The following is a 21,227-nucleotide window of genomic DNA, read 5'->3' on the forward strand; positions in this document are numbered from 1 at the left end:
TCCTACTTAGTTCGCATCTGGTATCCGTGAAAAAAGTCACATACTCACCTATGGAGAGGGACGGCTCAGGATCTTATAGAGCCTTCTCTCTCCTTTCTTGGTCTCCTTATTCCAGAGCTGTCCCCATTCAAATTTAGCACATCCATGAGCTATCGGAAGACTTCGTAAACACTCATGTCCTCCAAGTGCTTCTGAAAATGAGTGGCTCCATACTGTTCATGCACTCCTGAGCGATCAAGCATGCGCAATACGGAGCTGCTCATCTTCAGCTTCAGAAGCACTTGGGTAAGCTATGTGGCAGTATAGTTCTTTAGTCTTCTGTCACCTGCTTTACTTTTCAACATGCCTGGTCACTTTTTCAGTCAATGTAGCAGGGGGACCAAGGCCGTTACTCTGCTTGGGGCCCAGTCTTGTCTTAATCCGGCTCTGCTACCACCAGCAGTGTGGAGTGAGTTATGCTATTAGCGAGATCCATGGTACTTGAGTAACGCCAGCATTGCTATGGTAACACACATATTAATGAGTGTTGCTGTAGCAACGCTCACAAACTCGAGTACTGCCGGTTGTGATAATAGCGTAACTCGCAGCACACTGCTGGCGGCAGTAATGGTAATATTGCCCAGCCCTGTCTGGGCACAGTAATATTAGCGATGCTTTGTTCATCAACCACTTTGAGTGTTCAAACTAACTCCTACCTACTAGCATTATTCAACCTACTGTTAAATAATTTCCTGTTGGTTTAAAGGTTATTTTGGGAATTTGACAGAAATTGCTTTAACAGCTGTTTGCTGGTAAATTCTAAAATTCTTTAACCTCACAGAAGTCCCTGCAATGTTTTTTTCTGCATCTCAGTAAATGAGAATGACAAACTTGCAGTTATTATGCTGTGCAAGCCTTGATGAATGTCTGAAATGTGTTCTTAATTTTATAGAGCTCTTTCCCAAGGACAAAGCAATTACTATACGATACATGAACAAAAAAAGTGTTCTAATTCCTCCACATTTCTGAAATTCCATTTCACTGTTAAAGCTGTTCCTGACCATTATTGCAAATAATTATATCAATATTTTTGCCAGTATTATGAACTGCTGTTTCCGGATGAAAGCAGATTGAATTTATTCACCTTAAGGATATATTGTTATCACATATAATAACGGCAGCATGATAATTATCATTAATTATTCATCTGGATTAAGAGGCAAATGGGCTTCCATTCAGTGGACTTCTGCAGCACTGCTTATTGATGCAGAGCCCTGTGCACCAGTGTGACTAATTCAGGCTTCTTTGTGCCACTATTGACATCTTAGTGGTCCCATAAGCATTTACTTGGATAAATTATCCAAAGTAAATATCTCTTAAAAGGCACTGCATTAGCAGAGACGGTTTTATTTTCTTAGCATTCTATATTAATGTCTATAGCAGATTGATTATTAAGATCTTAAACTCATATGCATGAATTTGGGAGATTATATTTAGTGTTGTGGTTATATAATCGCATTATTTTGGTTATAATCATTTATTAATCAATTATTATATCCAAAAGGATAGCATAGAATTATAATCAAGTGGATGGGTTCCTGTTACTCATTTGTGTCAGCAGGAAGTCACAATGTAGGCAATTGGGGTAAAGAGGTGCCTATATATATATATATATATATATATATATAGTTAAAAATCAAAGATTAAATTCAAAAGAAGAAATGATGTGGCTTTCCTCAAAAACTACAATCTCTTGGGACAGAGAAGTTAATTTATGCACAGGCAACGCATTTCATGGGTACAAGCGCGGTTCCTCAGGCCAATAACATTGCCATTGTATGTGAGCCAAAAGACATAAGGCATCAGACACACAGCCAAGACTGCAGTCACTTTATAATATTCACTTTATATTCTTATCAAGTGATTTAATCAATGGATTTCTGGCAATCTCATTAAAAAATGTGATCCTGATGAAAGGTTGCAATCTTTTCAGCTCATTGCTAGTTTAACTCCTTCCTGACCTCCTAATGCCTATAGGCATCAGGAAGGTGGCAGCCCCAGGACCGCCTAACGCTGAAAGGCATCAAGTCCTGGGGTCGGGGTTTTGTAGGGGATCGATGAGCGCACAGCTCCGCTCCATCATCAGTCTACCAGCGGCGATCATCAGTAGCAGACTGTTCAACGGCAAAACCGCAGTCTATTTACATTTTACAGCGCTGCGATCTACGGCAGCGCTTTACTGGGGACAGGCTGTCCTCTACAGAGGCTCAGATCGCGATCCCCTCTCATAATCTGGTGCCTATGAGACAGGGTCGCCATGATTGGCTGGAGGGAGGGAGGGGGGAAACACAAATAAAAAACAAAATAGACAAATAAAAAAAAATACGAATAAACAAAAAGATAAACAAACATTGCAGAAGTGATCAGAGCACACCAACAGAAAGCTTTGTTGGCGGGCAGAAAAGGGGGGGGGGATTCACTTGTGTGCCAACTAATATGGCTCTGCAGCGAGCTTTTAAAGCTGCAGAGCACTACATTGTAAAAAACAGCCTGATCACTAGGGGGGTGTAAGCCTATGGTCCTCAAGCAGTTAATAAGTTTGGCTAACTGAAAATGTTTGTATTTCTACAATGATATTTCTGCAGAAATACCAGTACATTTCTGATGGTCAGGCTGGTAGAGTTGTCCCGCATTCGGCCGCAAACTTATTTGCGCGAACATCGGTGGTTCGCGTTCGCGTCAAAACGCGAACTTTATGGCGAGTTTGACCCGCCCCTATAATACATCATTGGGCTAAACTTTGACCCTCTACATCACAGTCAGCAGACACATGGCAGCCAATCAGGCTGCACTCCCTCCTGGAGCCCCCCACACTTATAAAGTGCAGCAGCGTCGGCCATGTTCTCACTCAGTTTGCTGCTTTGTTAGTGAGAGAAGGGAGAGACATTGCTGCAGAGATAGGGAAAGATTAGTTAGACTCTTGTTAGACTTGTTAGCTTGCTCCTTGCTAACACTTATTGCTAAAAAGCACCACCAAAACAGCTCTTTTGAGAGCTAATGTTCTTGTGGTGTTTTTTTTTTGTGTGTGTGTGCCCCACTGACTTGCATACAGCCCTGTCTGTCGCAGCTGGCCCTTGCTAATTGCTATACTGTGCCAGGCCAAGCACATTCAGTGCCTACCTTTTCACTACACCTGGGTGTGTGACAGCTGCACATTTGTAATACCAAGCTATGCATACCTTTCACTGCACCTGTGTAACAGCATGCAGTTTTATATACCAGTCAGTCACTGCATACCTGTTCACTGCACCTGTGTGTGTGACAGCTGCACATTTGTAATACCAGTCCGTGCATACCTTTCACTGCACCTGGGTAACAGCACACAGTTTTATACCAGTTAGTCACTGCATCCCTGTTCACTGTACCTGTGTGTTTGACAGTTGCACATTTGTAATACCAGTCCATGCATACATTTCACTGCACCTGTGTGTGACAGCACGCAGTTTTATATACCAGTCACTGCACACCTGTTCACTGTACCTGTGTGTGTGACAGCTGCACATTTGTAATACCAGTCCCTGCATACCTGTTTACTGCACCTGTGTGTGTGACAACTGCACATTGTATTGATACCAGTCACTGCATACCTGTTCACTGCACCTGCGTGACAGCACACAGTTTTATATAACAGTCACTGCATACCTGTTCACTGTACCTGTGTGTGTGACAGCTGCACATTGTTTTGATACCAGTCACTGCATACCTGGTCACTGCACCTACGTGACAGCATGCAGTTTTATATACCAGTCACTGCATACCTGTTCACTGTACCTGTGTGTGTGACAGCTGCACATTTGTAATACCAGTCACTGCATACCTTTTCACTGCACCTGTGTGACTGCACATTGTATTAGTCAAGACAGTGCATACCTTTCACTTTATCCCTCCAATATGGACAAAACAGGCAGAGGCAAAGCCAGAGGCAGGCCACCCGGCAGGTCTATTCGAGGTCGTGCTGTCATGATTTTGTGCGGCCCTGGACCAAAGTACAGTGTTCAGAAGGCACGTGCCATCTACCCCCAAGATTGTCAGGATGTAGTTGACTATAACACAAAACACCTCATCTTCCTCAGCTTCCACACGGAACCGTGACATTTCTTCCTCCTCCTGCTCTGATTCTGGCACCCCACTTAACACTCAGTCAGCAACCATCAAAGTGCCATCATCCCAGGGCTCAGCAGTGTGGAATTTTTTTTGTGTGTCTGCCTCAGATGAGAGCAATGCCATCTGTACTCTTTGCCACCGACCAAGACCCGTGTAGGGACAACTTCCTTACGAAAACACATGATGACAAAGCACAAACTGCAATGGGTTGACCACCTAAGGAAAAGCAGCACACAAAAGCAAAGCCACACATCGCAGTGGACGATACCAGGCCGCAATTATTTCTCAAAAAAAGGCGATACCCAAACTGTACCATAATGTTGAAAGGCAAGTGGTGTCATCTCTGGCACACAGCGTTGGGTTAAGGGTCCATCTGACCACGTGGTCTGCAAAGCACGGTCAGGCCTGCCTGAAGACTAAGTCAGTCCCCACACACAGCATCTCTGCCTGCACGCCATGTGACTGGCTGCCTGCCCCAAGACTAAGTCGGTCCCCAGTCCCCACACAGCATCTCTGCCTGCAAGCCGCTTGACTGCCTTCTCCGCCACCACCAACATGGTCCAGGACTCCAAGTGGATTCCTGAATTTTTAAGGCCGCTGCTAGCAGTAGCAGCTAACAAAAATAATAATTTTTCTGGTGCATGTACATGCCTAATTTTTCTGGCTCCACTGCAGCTGCAGCATCAAAACAAAAGGCATGTACATGTATCAATTCCCCTTCGTGATCGTTACCTTGTCTTGGTGAAGGCGCTTGCATATCACAATGAAGCAATGACCTATATGAGTGTGTTGGGAGGCACACCCAAGATAATAATGTTGTTGCTTCATTGTGGGCAGACCAAATTCGATCAGCTGGACACTCAGTCACTGTTTTTCTGTCACTGAGCTACCTCAACCCGACCATATGGGCTTGAAAACCGCCATCACCTGCACTGTCGCCATGCTGCGCACCAGTCCAGCACGGCCATTACTACACAAACAGCTGTTTGCGGTGCGTTACAATGTGAGTTTAGTCTGTCAGTATGAAGCAGTACACTAATTACACAACCTGATCGATGTATACACATGCAAGATATTTTAAAGCACTTTAGGCACTTTAGGCCTCCAATTTAGCAATGCAATGTGATTTCTGTCCTTCAACCCTGCTGTGCGTCAAATTCAGATTTTTCCCCCGGGACTTTTCGCGTGTATCTCACTCCGCCATGCCCTCCTCCAGGTGTTAGACCCCTTGAAAGTAACATCTTTTCCATCACTTTTGTGGCCACAATTAGTGTTTGTAGTTTTGGAAGTTCGCCTGCGATGTTCGCCAGTTCACAAACTTTTTTCGCATGTTCGCGTTCGAGGTTTGCGAACCTAAAATCGGAGGTTCGAGACAACTCTACAGGCTGGTAACCACGTTTATAAACACACCCTTATGGGAATTGGTCTGGATTCTCATATTTGAACATAACCAGTGCATGAACTTAGTCATTGTGGGTAAAATTTGGAGACTGTTTAGCCACTGTCATGCAGGTAATAGACATCCTGTAATTCTTTAGAATTATAACCCAGTTAGCATAATAAGCAAAAAAAAAAAAAGAAAGAAAGAAAGAAAGAAAGAAAGAAAGAAAGAAAAAAGCATGTGCTGATCATTTATACTGAATTATAATGTTGTAATGCACAATAAGAACAAAAAGGCAAAGTGCGGCTTTTGTGTGGTTGTTGTTATTATAATAGTAAAATCTTATTTTGCTTGTTACAGCTTCAGACCACAGCCAGACATAGCAGCGGAGCTCCTCCTGAAAACCAAGATGCTGGTAAGCATTCCAGTCACACTCCAGATGTAAACTGGTTAGCTACACCTTAGGGCCCGTTTCCACTATGGCGATTTCGCCGCCGATTCTGCAGAGTTTCCCCGCACATGATTCGCACGGGGAAACTCTGTCATAGGGGATGACAGGACCGCGGCGGAATCACTTGCGGGAGCGATTCGCCCGGAACACCCCGCAGAATTCGCCGTGGAGGCTGCGAATCCCATAGCCGTGCATGGCACAGCTCATGGGATTCACCTGCGATCCCGCCCACCCGCTCAGTGCGGCGTGCGTCTGCGAGACGCACGCCGCACTAGTGGAAACGAGCCCTTATAAATTTCCCTGCTAACTCCAGTAAAAAAAATAAACATGTAACCTCCTGTCTATGGGCCATATACATATACATAATTGGTGTCGACACATCTAATTTTTTTTTTCACACTCTGCACAAATGTAGGAGGACATATGTGAACAGCCTTTCAATGTAATGCTGGGCATACACGGTGCAATAGTTCTTGTCAATCGAGCCGCTAATGGCTCGATTGATAATATCCGACATGTCTGCGCTCGATCCCCGCGGGCGGACAATGCAGAAAATGAAGCGTAGATAAGGAAGCGCCCGCGGGGATGAGCGGGAATCATGCGCGCAGACAAGCAGTGACACGCCGGCATCGAACCGCTGGCTCGATTCCGTCGCATTATCTCACCGTGTATGCCCAGCATTAGACAGCCTAAGTTACTGGTTGCTATAAGGTTTGGTAAAACGCGGTCTTTGTGCACACACTAGTAAGTAATGTTGCTGCTAATAGCCTTTGTTGAGCTATTTAGGTGACTGTTTACTCAATTCTCGTGCAGATTTGCTACAGTACTTTCTGGCAAGGAGCACATTCTTCCCTATGCTATTATGGGAAAAAGGACAAAACTGGTACTCTCTTCATATTTACTAGTATGACCCCAATGTATAGGTTTGTGGCAAATGCTGGTCATTTGTAGCGCCTTGTAATTTTAACTTTTTGGTTGTTATTCAACATGACTTTTGTGAAGTGAGATACATATGGGAGCTGACATATTTATTTCCATTTAATCAGTGCACATTGCCTGGCTGTGCTGATGATCCTCTACCTCTAATGCTCGGCACACACTGTTTTGACTGTTTTCCATTCACTTATAACGGAAATCAATCGGAAAAGGATCGGAAATCAATCAAAAATCAGATGTGTTGGAAATAATCGATCTTACAGTAAATCTGCCAGAAAATCTCATAGTGTGTACCTAGCATAATACTTTTAGCCAAAGACCCCAAACAAACAGGAAGATCAATTGTTTCTGACAACAATCTGACAAAATTAGCTGCATACTTGTTTCAGCCATGTGATCCAGGCACTATTGATGCATGAAGGATCAGCAGGTTACAAGGCAAGTGGTATTGTTTAAAAAGAACTAAATATGGCTGCCTCCAGTGGCGTAGCTAATGAGCTGTGGGCCCCGATGCAAGTTTTACAGTGGGGCCCCCCAAGCACTCTATACATAACAATTGACACGGTGCACTAAAACCTGCCAAGGACAATTACAGTGTCAGAGGTGCAAGAAGGGGATGGGGAACAGTTTGTTAGTGATCACTACTATTCCAAGTATCCATAGAAGGGATTATTACCAGCACAGGACCAATAGAGAGCTAATACTGTAGTTGAGGGAGGGCCCTTCGGGGCCCCTCTGGCCCAAGGGCCCCGATGCGGTGGCTACCTCTGCACCCCCTATTGCTACACCCCTGGCTGCCTCCCTATCTTTCTCACTACAGTTGTCTTTTAAATGTACTGCACAACAATTAGGAGGCATGAGGCTTACATTTTTGACAAGAATTTGTTCTGCTGTTCAAGTCAGTTAGCCCAAATAGGGACAACATTGGCAACATAAATTACTTCTGTTTAACAAACCTCCTATAGATTTGTGTAATACACATCATATAAGCAGCGCACATGTGTACATGTGGTTTTTGTGCAACATCGATTACATTACCTCTTTAAATGCCGGTAAATTTAATATGCACTGTGTGAGCATGTAATTTTTTACGGGAGGTTCAAGAAAAAATTATATAAAAAGAGTTGAAGTCCATCCAATATCCATTGAAAATATGTCAGGGTGATTATTGGATGCAGAAAAAATAGAATGTGAAGGGGTCCAGCCAGGGCCGGATTTGTACTTTCCAGCGCCCTAGGCCGGCTGTCACCAACCGCCCCCCCCCCCATTCTGTCCAACTCTGACTAGTTTGAACGGGCCCCCCTCTGTTTTGCTGCTTTGCCCCGTTCAACAAAGAAGCAGTGCATGATCTGTCCACTCCATGTAATTTTGCGCTCCTGTCTGCATGCACAGCAGGTGATAGTGTTCTGGGCTTGCATACTTCAGAAATGATGCTCATGTATGAGCACTCAGCAGCACTTGTCAAGTACACATACCCATAACACTCCCTCGGCTCCTGTGCACATGCATATAGGAGTGCAAAATCACAGGGAGCCCCAGTGGACAGCGCTGCTTCTTTGTCCTCTGTGCTACTTGCTGCCGTCAGAGCCACAAATAGGGGACAGTGCAGCACAATGCAGAGAAGCCCATCCAAAACAGAGAACAGGTAAGTAGAAGTATCCGACACTACACACACTGGCATAGATGTAGTGTAATGCTAGGTACACATGATTCAATTTTCTGACATATTTACTGTCAGGTCGATTATTTCCATCATGTCTGATCTAATTTCAATTTTTCAATCAATTTGCTGTTCACTTCTCTGAAGAATCATTCAGAAAATTGATTGGAAAGCAGATCGGACATGTTGTAAATAGTCGATCTGACATTAAAGCTGTCAGAAAATTGCATTGTGTGTACCCAGCATAAGCTCAGGTGTACTTTACACAGTGACAATTTAGCACTTAAGACAGATTTTAAAATCAGTCAGCAGGAAGTTTTCCAACAAAATAACACTTTTTATTGGCTAATCCAAAGAAAAACAGTGAGCCTTTGGTTAATAAACCGTCTTCAGACTGTATTACTGTATACAAGATGTTAGGCACACAGCTATATATACAGTCAGCAGGAGATGCATTGATTGTTTTGTAAATATAAATAAATGTAGCACAGTTGTCATTCTGTTTCAAAACATCCTGCTTTCACTGATGGTCAACACAGTACTTTGCTGACAAAAACAAGCCAGGAAAGAGTTAAACTGTAGCAGAAAGAATGTTGTTGTCATTCTCTAGGAGGAAAAAAAAAGCCATAAATTCAACAGATCTGAGGTCTTTAACAGCACTGACCTACTAGTAATAAATTAACATCAGTCAGGGAGGGGGAGAGCTGCTAATTTCTGCCCATGAATGCGTGCTGCATGAAAAAAACTAATCGGAACTCAAGAGTTCTGCTACTTGAGACCATATAGTTTTCTTCTCACAGCAGATTGTTTGTCCCCTCTCATCATACAGGTGACAGCAGATGCTGACTGCCATAATACACACTGCACACAAGTAAGAGAGATGCAGGGATCTCTGGAATTCAGGCAGACAAGAGCAAAGCAGGAGAGGTGATTTACTTTGACATGTGACCTCTTATCTCTCCAAGTCCTGCGCCCTGCTAATTTTTATCGCCCTAGGCCATGGCCTCTGTGACCTTCCCAAAAATCCGGGCCTGGGTCCAGCCACCAATGTATACCTAGAAAAATAGGGAATGCACCACTCAATGACACACCTAAGATCACCCAAACAGGTGGGAGCAGCTATGCAAAAATTAAATTGCCAATGAGAATATAAATGAATTGTAAGCACTGAAATCATGTGCAAAATACAAAACTGTATTTAGTCCACAATTTCTCATCTGTATCAGTGCAAAAAGCCCTACAAACACCCAACAAATCCAGTTTTTTTTGTACGTATACAGATGTTCAGGTGTGGAAGAAATACACATTTGTATTTTGCACATGATTTGAGCACTTGTAATCAATTTATAGCCTTGGTCCAGCCACCAAACAGGCAATTTCTAAGAATTTGTATGTGATATAATGTGCTAAGACAGAGTAAAAACATTGTAAGTAGAACCTGTACTCTGTGAGAACAATAAAGTTGTTTGTGATACATGAGAAGGAGTATTTCTCTCTTCACTTATAGGAGAAACAGCCCCAGATGTGGTGTCAGCCAGCTTGTGGGGAGCAAGTCAACAATGTGGGGAGAGAACACAGTTGTGCCAGTGACTGTCTTTTTAAAGCTGGTATAAAACAAAAGACACTTTAACCTATCCGAGAAACTGAATTTACCAACCGGCAGGTAATTGAACAACAGCTACTATGCAGGGCCATACCGAGGCAGAGGCAAGAGAGGCTCCAGCATTAGTGCGCAATGTAGGAGGGGGCGCACAACTCACTCAGCTATCATTCCCCTATTGTGTTTGAAGAAAAGAGAAATAAGAAAAGGGGATACATGGCAGTGACTGCAAGCCAGGTAACTAAAGATTAAGGTGTTGGCCGCCCTGGAGCAGGGCCGGGCCGAGGCATAGGCTGGAGAGGCTCCAGCCGCAGGGCGCAGTGTAGGAGGGGGCGCACAATTCATTCAGCTGTCATTCCTAATTGTGTTTGAAGCAGAAATAAATAAGAAAAGGAGATACATGGCAGTGACTGCAAGCCAGATAACTAGAGATTAAGGTGTTGGGGGCTCTGGTGCACCTCTGTCTAATAGCAATCAGTGTGTGACAGCTGGGGTGAGAGGGATGGAGAAGCGCACTTTGGTGTCTCAGCCTTGGGTGCTGGAAGACCTTGTCCCAGCTCTGCTACTATGCTTGCTTGGCTCACAATAAAGTTGACAGCATCTGGCATGTTATTAAAATGTTTGTCTCATGACTAGTCAACACAAGTGGTCAAAATTGTACAACAATGTAAATTTCGTGCATCTGGGAGGCTAAAGTTTAGAATTTTAAATTACGTAACAAATAATGTAGCAGGTGGTTTATTGTATCTTCTGCTAGAATGTGTAATTTTTAAATCTGGCTACATTCACAGTGACCAGTTGTGTTGCAGAATAATGCTGTATGACAACTCACTGCCCATACAGTTCTCTGGGCCTGTTCACAGTACTGCATTGCAACTGATTGCGTTATTCTAACTCCCTGCATGCAAGCTTTGTATATAAGTCTATGGCCAGTCTCCATTGCAGATCACACTCATTATAATGTGTTATGCAACTGACAAATGTGAATCCAGCCTAAGGCCCTTTTTTTTCTTCTCCATAGCAGTGCAAGTGTGAACGGTGCCATTGGGAAACATGGGACTTACTTTGAAAATCAGTTGTTCTTTCAGTTATAACTGAGAGCAACTGATTACGGCCTAAGGCTCCGTTTACACTTAATCAGTTAGTACATTTTTTTTTCTTCTCCATAGCAGTGCATTGTGAAAAATATTTCAGTTAAACCGCGTTAAGTGTGAACTCTGCCATAGGAAAACATGGGCAATACTTTGAAAATCAGTTGTCCTTTCAGTTATAACTGAGAGCAACTGATTTAGTGTAAACATGGCCTAAGGCTACATTCACAGTGACATGTTGCCAGTAAAAACAGGTTCACAAGGCAATGGGGGTTGTCACATTGCGCATTATGGGTGCATGCACTGCATACAGTGAAGCATACAAATTATGCTTTACATCAACTGTTAAAGCACGCATTATATGGTATCGCACGGCAACACTTCCTGTTGATTTTGCTCAATTCCAAGCTGCATGTAAAATGCATTATATTTGCATCCAAGCTTGCATTATTTGCATCTTATGTGCCACTTCTGTATCTTGATCATCTAAAATTCTAAGCATGGCTATATGTTTCAGCTTTACACTAAGCAATATCATATTTGGTGTCACTAATGTAAGTTTCCTTGTTTTCAGGGTACAGTTCATGGACAAGAGGCTGGCCAGGGCTGCAAGGACAAGCACTCTTGTCAGCAACATATTCTGAAAGTGTGTGAAATTGTGGTTGAAAAAAAGGCTACCACTATCACTGCACCATGCGCTCCAACGGGCCAACAGAGCTGATGAGGCAGGTAGTATGATCAAAACCTTGAACCTGGTGCTACCAATTGGTCTACAGCACAAGGACTGCTCTGGCTTAGCATCTGACATTTGCCAACTCTTGTCACCCTGGATAGACCAATGCAGCAACACAAACAAATGGTCCAGTAAACTTTGCAACAACAGCAAGATGTAATAAATTGTTCTTCTGTGAATAGGCAAGACTTACCAGGAAAGGTCAAGAGCATGGCCAATGGCCACATCAGTCAGCAATACATGCCTGAAGCCAGAACAATCACCACAACATCTCCAAACCACTCATTAAATATCGTGAGTAAAAGATTAAAGCATTCGCTCAAAATGTAATTATTGTTTGTATTATTATTATTATTGATTTATATAGTGCCAACATCGTCCATGGTGCTGTACAGCAGAACACAAGGTATAGCAACTCAATATAAACAATACAACAGTTAACAATACAAGACAATCATGCATTACAGCAAATGCAGTGGACAAATCAACTACAGATTATTACATGGGGTGAAAGCTATGTACAGTGGGATGCGAAAGTTTGGGCAACCTTGTTAATCGTCATGATTTTCCTGTATAAATAGTTGGTTGTTACGATAAAAAATGTAAGTTAAATATATCATATAGGAGACACACACAGTAATATTTGAGAAGTGAAATTAAGTTTATTGGATTTACAGAAAGTGTGCAATAATTGTTTAAACAAAGTTAGGCAGGTGCATAAATTTGGGCACTGTTGTCATTTTATTGATTCCAAAACCTTTAGAGCTAATTATTGGAACTCAAATTGCCTTGGTAAGCTTAATGACCCCTGACTTACATACACAGGTGAATCCAATTATGAGAAAGAGTATTTAAGGGGGTCAATTGTAAGTTTCCCTCCTCTTTTAATTTTCTCTGAAGAGTAGCAACATGGAGGTCTCAAAACACCTCTCAAATGATGAGAAGACAAAGATTGTTCATCGTGGTTTACGGGAAGGATACAGAAAGCTGTCTTAGAGATTTCAGCTGTCTGTTTCCACAGTTAGGAACATTTTGAGGAAATGGAAGACCACAGGCTCAGTTCAAGTTAAGGTTTGAAGTGGCAGACCAAGAAAAATCTTGGATAAACAGAAGCGACGAATGGTCGACAGTCAAAGTCAACCCACAGACCAGCACCAAAAACCTACAACATCATCTTGCTGCAGATGGAGTCACTGTACATTGTTCAACCATTCAGTGCACTTTACACAAGGAGATGCTGTATGTGAGAGTGATGCAGAGGAAGCCCACAGCACAAACAGAGCCACCTGAGGTATGCTAAAGCACATTTGGCGACAGCTTCATTTTGGAATAAGGTGCTGTGGATTGATGAAAAAAAATTGAGTTATTTGGGCATAACAAGGGGAGTTATGCATGGAGGAAAAAGAACACAGCATTCCAAGAAAAACACCTGCTACCTACAGTAAAATGTGGTGGTGGTTCCATCATGCTTTGGTGCAGTGTGGCCAGTGCAGGGACTGGGAAATCGTGTCAAAGTTGAGGGACGCATGGATTCCACTCAGTATCAGCAAATTCTGGAGACCAATGTCGTGAAGCTGTACTGGGGCTGGATCTTTCAACAACACAAAGCCCCTAAACACTGCTCAAAATCCACTAAGGCATTCATGCAGAGGAACAAGTACAACATTCTGAAATGGCCATCTCAGTCCCCAGACCCAAATATAATTGAAAATCTGTGGTGTGAGTTAAAGAGAGCTGTCCGTGCTCGGAAGCCATCAAACCTGATTGAAGAGATGTTTTGTAAAGAGGAATGGTCCAAAATACCTTCAAACAGAATCCAGACTCTCATTGTAACCTACAGGAAGCATTTAGAGGCTGTAATTTATGCAAACAGAGGATCTACTAAATATTGATTTCATTTAATTTCTGTGGTGCCCAAATGTATGCACCTGCCTAATTTTCTTTAAACAATTATTGCACACTTTCTGTAAATCCAATAAACTTCATTTAACTTCTCAAATATCACTGTGTGTCTCTCCTATATGATAGATTTAATTTACATTTTTCATCGTAACAACCAACGATTTATACAGGAAAATCATGACGATTAACAGGGTTGCCCAAACTGTCGCATCCCACTGTACATACATTACACAGCATTAAGGGTCAAAAGGGAGCAAGAGCTCTGGCCAATAGGCCTTACAGTCTAAAGGGTTAATGGTTAAGACAGTAGGTGAAGTGAAGCTGTGTATTAGATGGTAAAATGGTGGTCAGTGGCCAAAGTGGCCTAAGTGAGAGAGTATGCTTGCTTGAAGAGCTGAGTTTTTAGGTTGCGTCTAAAAAGGGTTAAGTGTGAGAGAGTGGTGGATCTGTTGAAGGAGGGTTTTTCCAGAGGATGGGAAAGTATTACAAGCCGGAGTAAAAAGAGGTGGCCAGAGAGGAAGAATAAAGAATTTTGTTAGTAGAGTGGCAACTGCGTGTAGGATGGTACAATAAAAACCCATTATCAAGTACCAACGGGGATTGGCTGATGCCAGACATGTGTAGTTTCTGGTTGCTTGAGAGTCAACGTTAAAGGGAACCTTAACTGAATGGGGGGGGGGGGTAAAGAGTTTCACCTATCTGGGGCTATTACCAGCCCCCTGCAGCAGTCCTGTGCCCTCAGCGCCACTCTGGAATCCTCTGGTCCCCCGCTGTCACTTAGTTTCGTTTTTGACGACTCACCAGTCGCCGGCCACCATGCGTATTATTGGACACATTCACCAATGCAATTAGCGTTATTGCGGACCGCAACGCGTACAAAAATACACGTTGCATTCCGCACGCGTAGATATGCGGCAACGCGTATTTTTGTACGCGTTGCGGTCCGCAATACCGGTAATTGCATTAGTGAATGCGTCCAATAATATGCATGGCGACCAGCGACTGGTGAGTCGGCAAAAACGAAACTAAGTGACAGCGGGGGACCAGAGGATTCCAGAGCGCAGCCGAGGGCACAGGACTGCTGCAGGGGGCTGGTAATAGCCCCAGGTAAGTGAAACTCTTTACCCCCTCCCCCCCCCCCCCGTTCAGTTAAGGTTCCCTTTAAAAATAGGACTAGCTAAAAAAAACAGTGCTATACTCCACACTGTGTGCTTACCATAAACTCTGTATTAATGTAATCAGTACTTAAAAACAAATTAGGACAAATGTAACAGAGGTTTATTAATGTATAAAAAGTAGATTTATGCATCCTGCAAGGCCAGGACGTTTGTTTCTGGATGCTTGAAACTTCTGCATAAATGAATTCTGGATAATGGGGGTTTTACTGTGTTTGGAAATATGTTTATTTAAATAAGAAGGAGCTTGACTGTAAAGTGCTTATGTTGCTGAAGCATAACCTCATTATAATTATTTTGGTCAATGGCTTAATGTATATATTCAATTAGTAACATTTCTGTAATGTGCTATCCTTTCCTGTCTGGCAGGAGTTGCTGAGTTGTCTAAATTCATTTAGAAAATCTGTACTGAGAGAAATAAACTGCTAGCTTCACCTCTGTGTTTGCTGTTGTATAAACATGTTTATGTGCCTCTTATCTGCTGTGGATGTGAAAATTCCTTTGAGCTTTTAGAGACATGAAAAACAGCTTACAGTTGGGAGTGTTAGTCAAGAAGAGAATACTTCCACACAGATATTTTCAGAACTCTGCAGACTTCATGCAGTTGTGATCTTGAGAATCCAAACGTAAACTTGGAACGTCTTTGCTAAAACTGGATACTATTTGCCTTATATGTTAGAAGAATGGAATAAAAAAGTAACACAATATAATAAACTGGCTGTCTGGCCATGGCAGTGTAACAGAGGCAAGTTATGTCTGGGCAAAGTAAACAAAGCAAATAAATACTGTATATACTCGCATATTAGCCGATCCACGGTTAAGCCGAGATACCCACTTTTCCCTCAGAAAACAGGAAAAAGTGATTGACTCATGTATAAGTCCCCTCCCCAGTATAGCCCCTCCACAGTAGTCAGTCCACCTCCGCTGACAGGTTGCTGGCATGCTCCGCTCCACAAGCCAGGGGACACAGGTAGTGTTGAGCAGCGCACTCTGCACACCATGTTGTGGGGCATGGGGGGCACGGACACAAAGAGGATCACTAGTGCACAATCCTTACACTCCACTGCCAGTTACAAAACCTGCTCCACCATGCGTTCTGCTCCACTGACTCACATATAAGCCGAGGGGGTAACTTTTCAGCACATTTTTTGTGCTAAAAATGTAGGCTTATATGTGAGTATATAAGATAATAAATTAGGATATCAGTAATCAAGCTTTGCTATGGATGGCAATAATATTTAATGAAGTAGATTATTGGTATCAAATAGTTATGATATTTGTGGAAGATGTCACTTAACGATTTGAAATAAGAAGCATCAGAAAAAAAGGACTATGAAAAAGTGACAGTCATGTTTTAGTCGATGTTCACATGATGGTGCTGTAAAATGGTGCTTAACGTACAATTGATCCATAAAGAATATAACCGAGCCAATTCAAAACCAGAAATAGTCAATGATATTCAAAAAACTACAGCTTGCGCACAGATTTCATACAAATCATGCACAGCTTGAGAATGGACAAGTTTCACTTACTGCTGAAAATGATTTGAACAATTTCAAGCTGCATACAGTTTCTATGAGATTTGAATGCAAACTCAAATTATTTGCATGTTATTGACAATCTCTGTTCAAGACTACAGTATATGCTGGTTTAATGAGGTGCTTCCTGACGGTTAAAGTTCTATTAGGTCTAAGATATCATACATCTCTTTAGTAGATTAGATAGAGTCTCAAGACACTTTTAAGTTGGGGGTAAAGTTGTAAGCTGTGGGGGGTAATTAAGGTTAGGCGTGGGGGAGGGTGATTAAGGTTAGCTGTTGGAGAAGGGTGGTTAAGGTTAGGCATCAGAAGTGGGAGGTAGGGTTGTATTTAGCTGTAGTAAAATATCAGTACTTTTTGTCGAAATTTTATTATCATTTGCGCTAAAATTTCCTTGGAATCCCTTTTTGCATATACCCCTATAGAAATTGGGTTAGGCCAATGTGGCCCATTATAATACAGAGATGTGAACATGCCCATACAGTTGTACCGATGGTACATTCACATGCTACAGCACAGCTGGACCCAATGCACACATTGTGAACTAACCATTAGAAACCATTTGGGGCAATATTTTGCACAAATTTACAAATAAATAAATAATGTAAATAATGAAAAACCTGAAAATGAAATTTGTTTAATTAGCTGGATAACTTAGAAATGTAGGTTTGGAAAAAAATACAAGAACTATGTGCACTGCCAGTACACAAATGAAAACAGGCATAGATAAGCATTAGCATTCACCACTGCTTCATAAATGTTTGATTGCACATTACAAAGTACTATGTGTCCTATTATAATGCATTTTTTTTCAGTGAATAAGGCCATAGACTCCTCCAGGCTAACAACATGTCTGTTCAAAACTTGGTACCAAACTGTCGCCCAACGGATAGCGACCCAACAGCAATTGAAAGTCTATACATAGTTTAACTCTCCCAACTCCTGATACTATTATCACTTATCTACCAGGTTAGAGAATTGTGATAATTTTATCTCAAGTCATTGCGGTCCTTCATTAACCATATGCCAACCTTCTTTGAAGACCAGCATATGACATAAAGGTCAGTTTAAAGAGGGGAAAAACATCCTTCTATGAGTGAATACAATAGTAATTAGACAGAAAATAAACTTTTCAATTCACTAGATGCCTCATCAGAAGCAAATATTAGATCAGATGACAAAAATACCTGTCTGTAGCTCAAGTCCCCAGGTCCACCCACCTTTCATAGTCATTAACAGTCCTTCTGCTGCATAGCTTTTTTGTTATTATTATCAATGTTTTCTCGATAATAAAAACTCTGTAAGAAGAAAGACATATGAGCAAGAAGTGTGACCTAGGGCCAAAATTAATTTTTATTTACTTATGTATCCTTTTGGTGCACCGTTCTGAAATATATATTCCATTTATACAATTTAGAGCAAATAAATAAAAAGCAAACAATCCTGGAAAAAAAATGAAAATTAAAAATAAGAAAAGTTAAAAGTAAATAAGTCAAAACCACAACAGCAAACCACAACAACAGAAAAGGCAAATTTACTTCTTGCGCACACACTGTAGTTATTATGTTTTGTTTCATTCCATTTCCCAGAATGCTTCTTAGCTATGCTAATAAAGACTTTATTGTGTCTGCTTATAAAAGTTGCCACCATTCCCATTAGAAAGACTCTGTTTATTCATCAAACATTTACTGACAGTGACTGCTGGGAGCAGCTTCCCATTTCTACTCCATTACACGTTTGTGGCATAAAGTACATTAATTATAGATATATTACAATATTCAACTCATTGAGGAAAAATTAGATGATCAAGGCTCATTTTCTTTGACAATAAGCAAGTTAATGAAAATACTAATTACCTGATGATAAAGTGGAGCCTTCAGGATGGAGTGCTTAGCATCTGTAGAACTGGCTGCTGTATGCAGCCTGGTAAATGAAAAGTGGGAGCCCCGATATGGCAAAGCACAGGTCATCAAATGACCATGATTTTTTGATTATGAGATCACATGTGCACTGTATAATGTATCATCATTCCACTATCTACAGCTGTACGGTAAAGCAACTGAACAACTTTGGTAACACTGGGGTATGTTTTATAGGAATGTGTCTTGAGATGGAATCTAATTTAGAAACAGCTTGCTATTGCAATGGCATAGATATCACTGAGCTAAAACCCAGAGCTGCTTTTTTTCTTTCTGTTTAATAATGAATACTAATGATATTTAATGAGTGAATTAACAAGTAAGGATTCTAATATAACTACACCAATGCTAGTAGTAAGTCTTCACGTTTTGGTTATGGTTTGAGAGATAAGAGTTGTAAACGAATAGAATGTGTTATCTGTTTACAGCAAATGATACAATGTTTAAAGTACAGGCAATTTAAATGAGCCTCTGAATATATTTCCGTCTAAAATAATGTTAAGAAAGATTTATGATCACTCTGACCATATAGGCTATTGAATTGGATAAAACGAAGGGTTGCTAGAAATATGGATAAGAAGTGATGGTATGTAATGTTTAACCACTTGAGGACTGCGGTCTTAAACCCCCCCTAGTGACCATGCCATTTTTTACTAATAGGGCCACTGCAGCTTTAAGGCCTTGCTGCAGGGCCATACAACTCATCACACAAGTGATTACCCCTCCTCCCCTTTTTTTGCCCACCAGCCCACCAGCCCACCAACAGAGATTTCTGTTGGTGGGCTATGATTGCTCCCAGGATGTTTTTTTAAAATAAATATTTATTGTATTTTTTTATAAATAAATATTACTATTACTTTTGCTTATCAACTCCGCCCTCCCTCCCCCCACCAGCCAATCCTAGCAATCGGCTCTCATAAACATCAGCCTATGAGAACCGATCGCTCTCCTGCCTCTCAGGGGACAGCCGTGTCACACAGCTGTCCCCAGTACAGCGCTGCCGTAGATCGCAGCGTTGTTTTATGTAAATAGACAGCTAACATTCTCCTAGTGGCGATCACCGCTGGGAGGCTGATGACGGAGCAGAGCTCCATCATTCCAGCGGGGATGCACACACATTGGCGGGCACGATCCCCTGCAATCTCCACCTCTAGCACTTCACGCCATTTGGCGTGGAGTGGTCCTGGGGCTGCCGCCGTGTTCACGCCAATCGGCGTGGAGCGGTCGGCAAGCAGTTAAAGGATTAGCAGGCATATACTGTACAGTGCCTTGCAAAAGTATTCACCTCACCTTGGCTTTGTACCTATTTTGTTACATTCCAATCTGTAAATGTAATGTTTCTTAATCTTATTTTATTTGATTGATCTGCACAAAATATTTAAAGTTGTTGAAGTGAAAAGAGAAATATATATATATATATATATATATATATATATATATATATATATATATATATATATATATATATATATATATATATATACAAATTAAAAAAAAATAAACTGAAAATTAGCATGTGCATATGTATTCACCCCCTTTGCCATGAAGCCCCTGTCGCATCACATGATCTGTCAGTATAAAAGCACCTGTTCAGAAAGGCCCCAGAGGTTTCAACACCACTAAACAAGAGACATCATGCCAAGACCGCCTTGGCTCTCCAAACAAGGCAGGGACAAAGTTGTTGAAAAGTACAAGTCAGGGTTGGGTTATAAAAAAAACGAACAGACAAGGGCCTCGATTTATCAAAGGCTGTTCGATAAGAAAATCCCAAGTCGTTAATATACCGCCTTCTGTATTTTAGACCTTTTTTTGCTAATTCATCAATATTTTCATAGGTGCAGTAGAACTTCTGTAAATTACCGAAGCCCATTGACAAAAACCTGTTCATAACAGCAGAAAAGTCTCTGTTGTTACACGCTGTTCTCTGTGCAGTGAGGGCATGACAATAAAAATAGGCATCCTGATCCTGACATCCCTTTAGATGTACATGTTTGTTATACTGCCTCTGTTCCCTCTGAATCTGCTCTGAATCTGTCCAATTAGGCTTTCTTAACATTTTATTCAATTGCCATGCTTAGGTGTCATGCTTAGGTGATTACCCACTAGATCCTCCGCATTTTTAAACAGGAACTTAAGAGGTTACACCACCAAAGAGAAGCAGGGAAGCATCTTTTGTTCTTTTCTCTCTGCTCGCTGCCTGTGTGGGTAGGAAAACTAAACCCTCCAGCAAAACCTGCTTTTCCTATCACGGAGGAGACAGGGGCTTGCAGGAGAGAGAGAACTGTCCCTATTGTCTCTCTATGGCTATCCACACAGAAGCCCTTCAAAGCTGGTTTTCTCAACCTTAGAACAGCCAGTAATGATCGAACACATTACTGTGTTTTACCACATGCTGTAACCTTGATGGATTGACATTTACTGACATGTGTTGAGGTATTTACCGCACTAGTCAGTAATTTACCTCCTTGCTCAGTAATTGCAGCTTTTCGTGCGGTAACAGCTTTGATGAATTACTTTTTTCCCAAGTGCTCGGTAAAGTCAGCTGTTTTCAGCATTACCAAATGTGATAATGCTTGATGAATCGAGGCCAAGGAGGGTATTTATTAGAGAGGCAGCACAGGGACCAAAGGTAACCCTGCAAGAGTTGCAGAGTTCCAAACCAAAGACTGGAGTATATGTCCATAGGAGCACAATACAC

The 21,227-nt window shown here is 41.8% G+C and overlaps 1 long non-coding RNA gene across 2 annotated transcripts in view; it reads left to right on the forward strand.

The window, feature by feature from the left end:
• Positions 1 to 21,227, forward strand: part of LOC137546003 (uncharacterized) — a 404,443-nt gene that overhangs the window by 313,929 nt on the left and 69,287 nt on the right. For both annotated transcript variants that reach the window (XR_011026145.1, XR_011026147.1), the window contains 3 exons: positions 5,885 to 5,939; positions 10,079 to 10,234; positions 11,837 to 12,289. This is a non-coding gene — a long non-coding RNA (uncharacterized lncRNA). The remainder of the gene's footprint in view (positions 1 to 5,884; positions 5,940 to 10,078; positions 10,235 to 11,836; positions 12,290 to 21,227) is intronic.

The sequence above is a fragment of the Hyperolius riggenbachi genome, chromosome 2 (genome assembly GCF_040937935.1).
Source record: "Hyperolius riggenbachi isolate aHypRig1 chromosome 2, aHypRig1.pri, whole genome shotgun sequence".
In the NCBI taxonomy this organism is placed as follows: Eukaryota; Metazoa; Chordata; class Amphibia; order Anura; family Hyperoliidae; genus Hyperolius; species Hyperolius riggenbachi.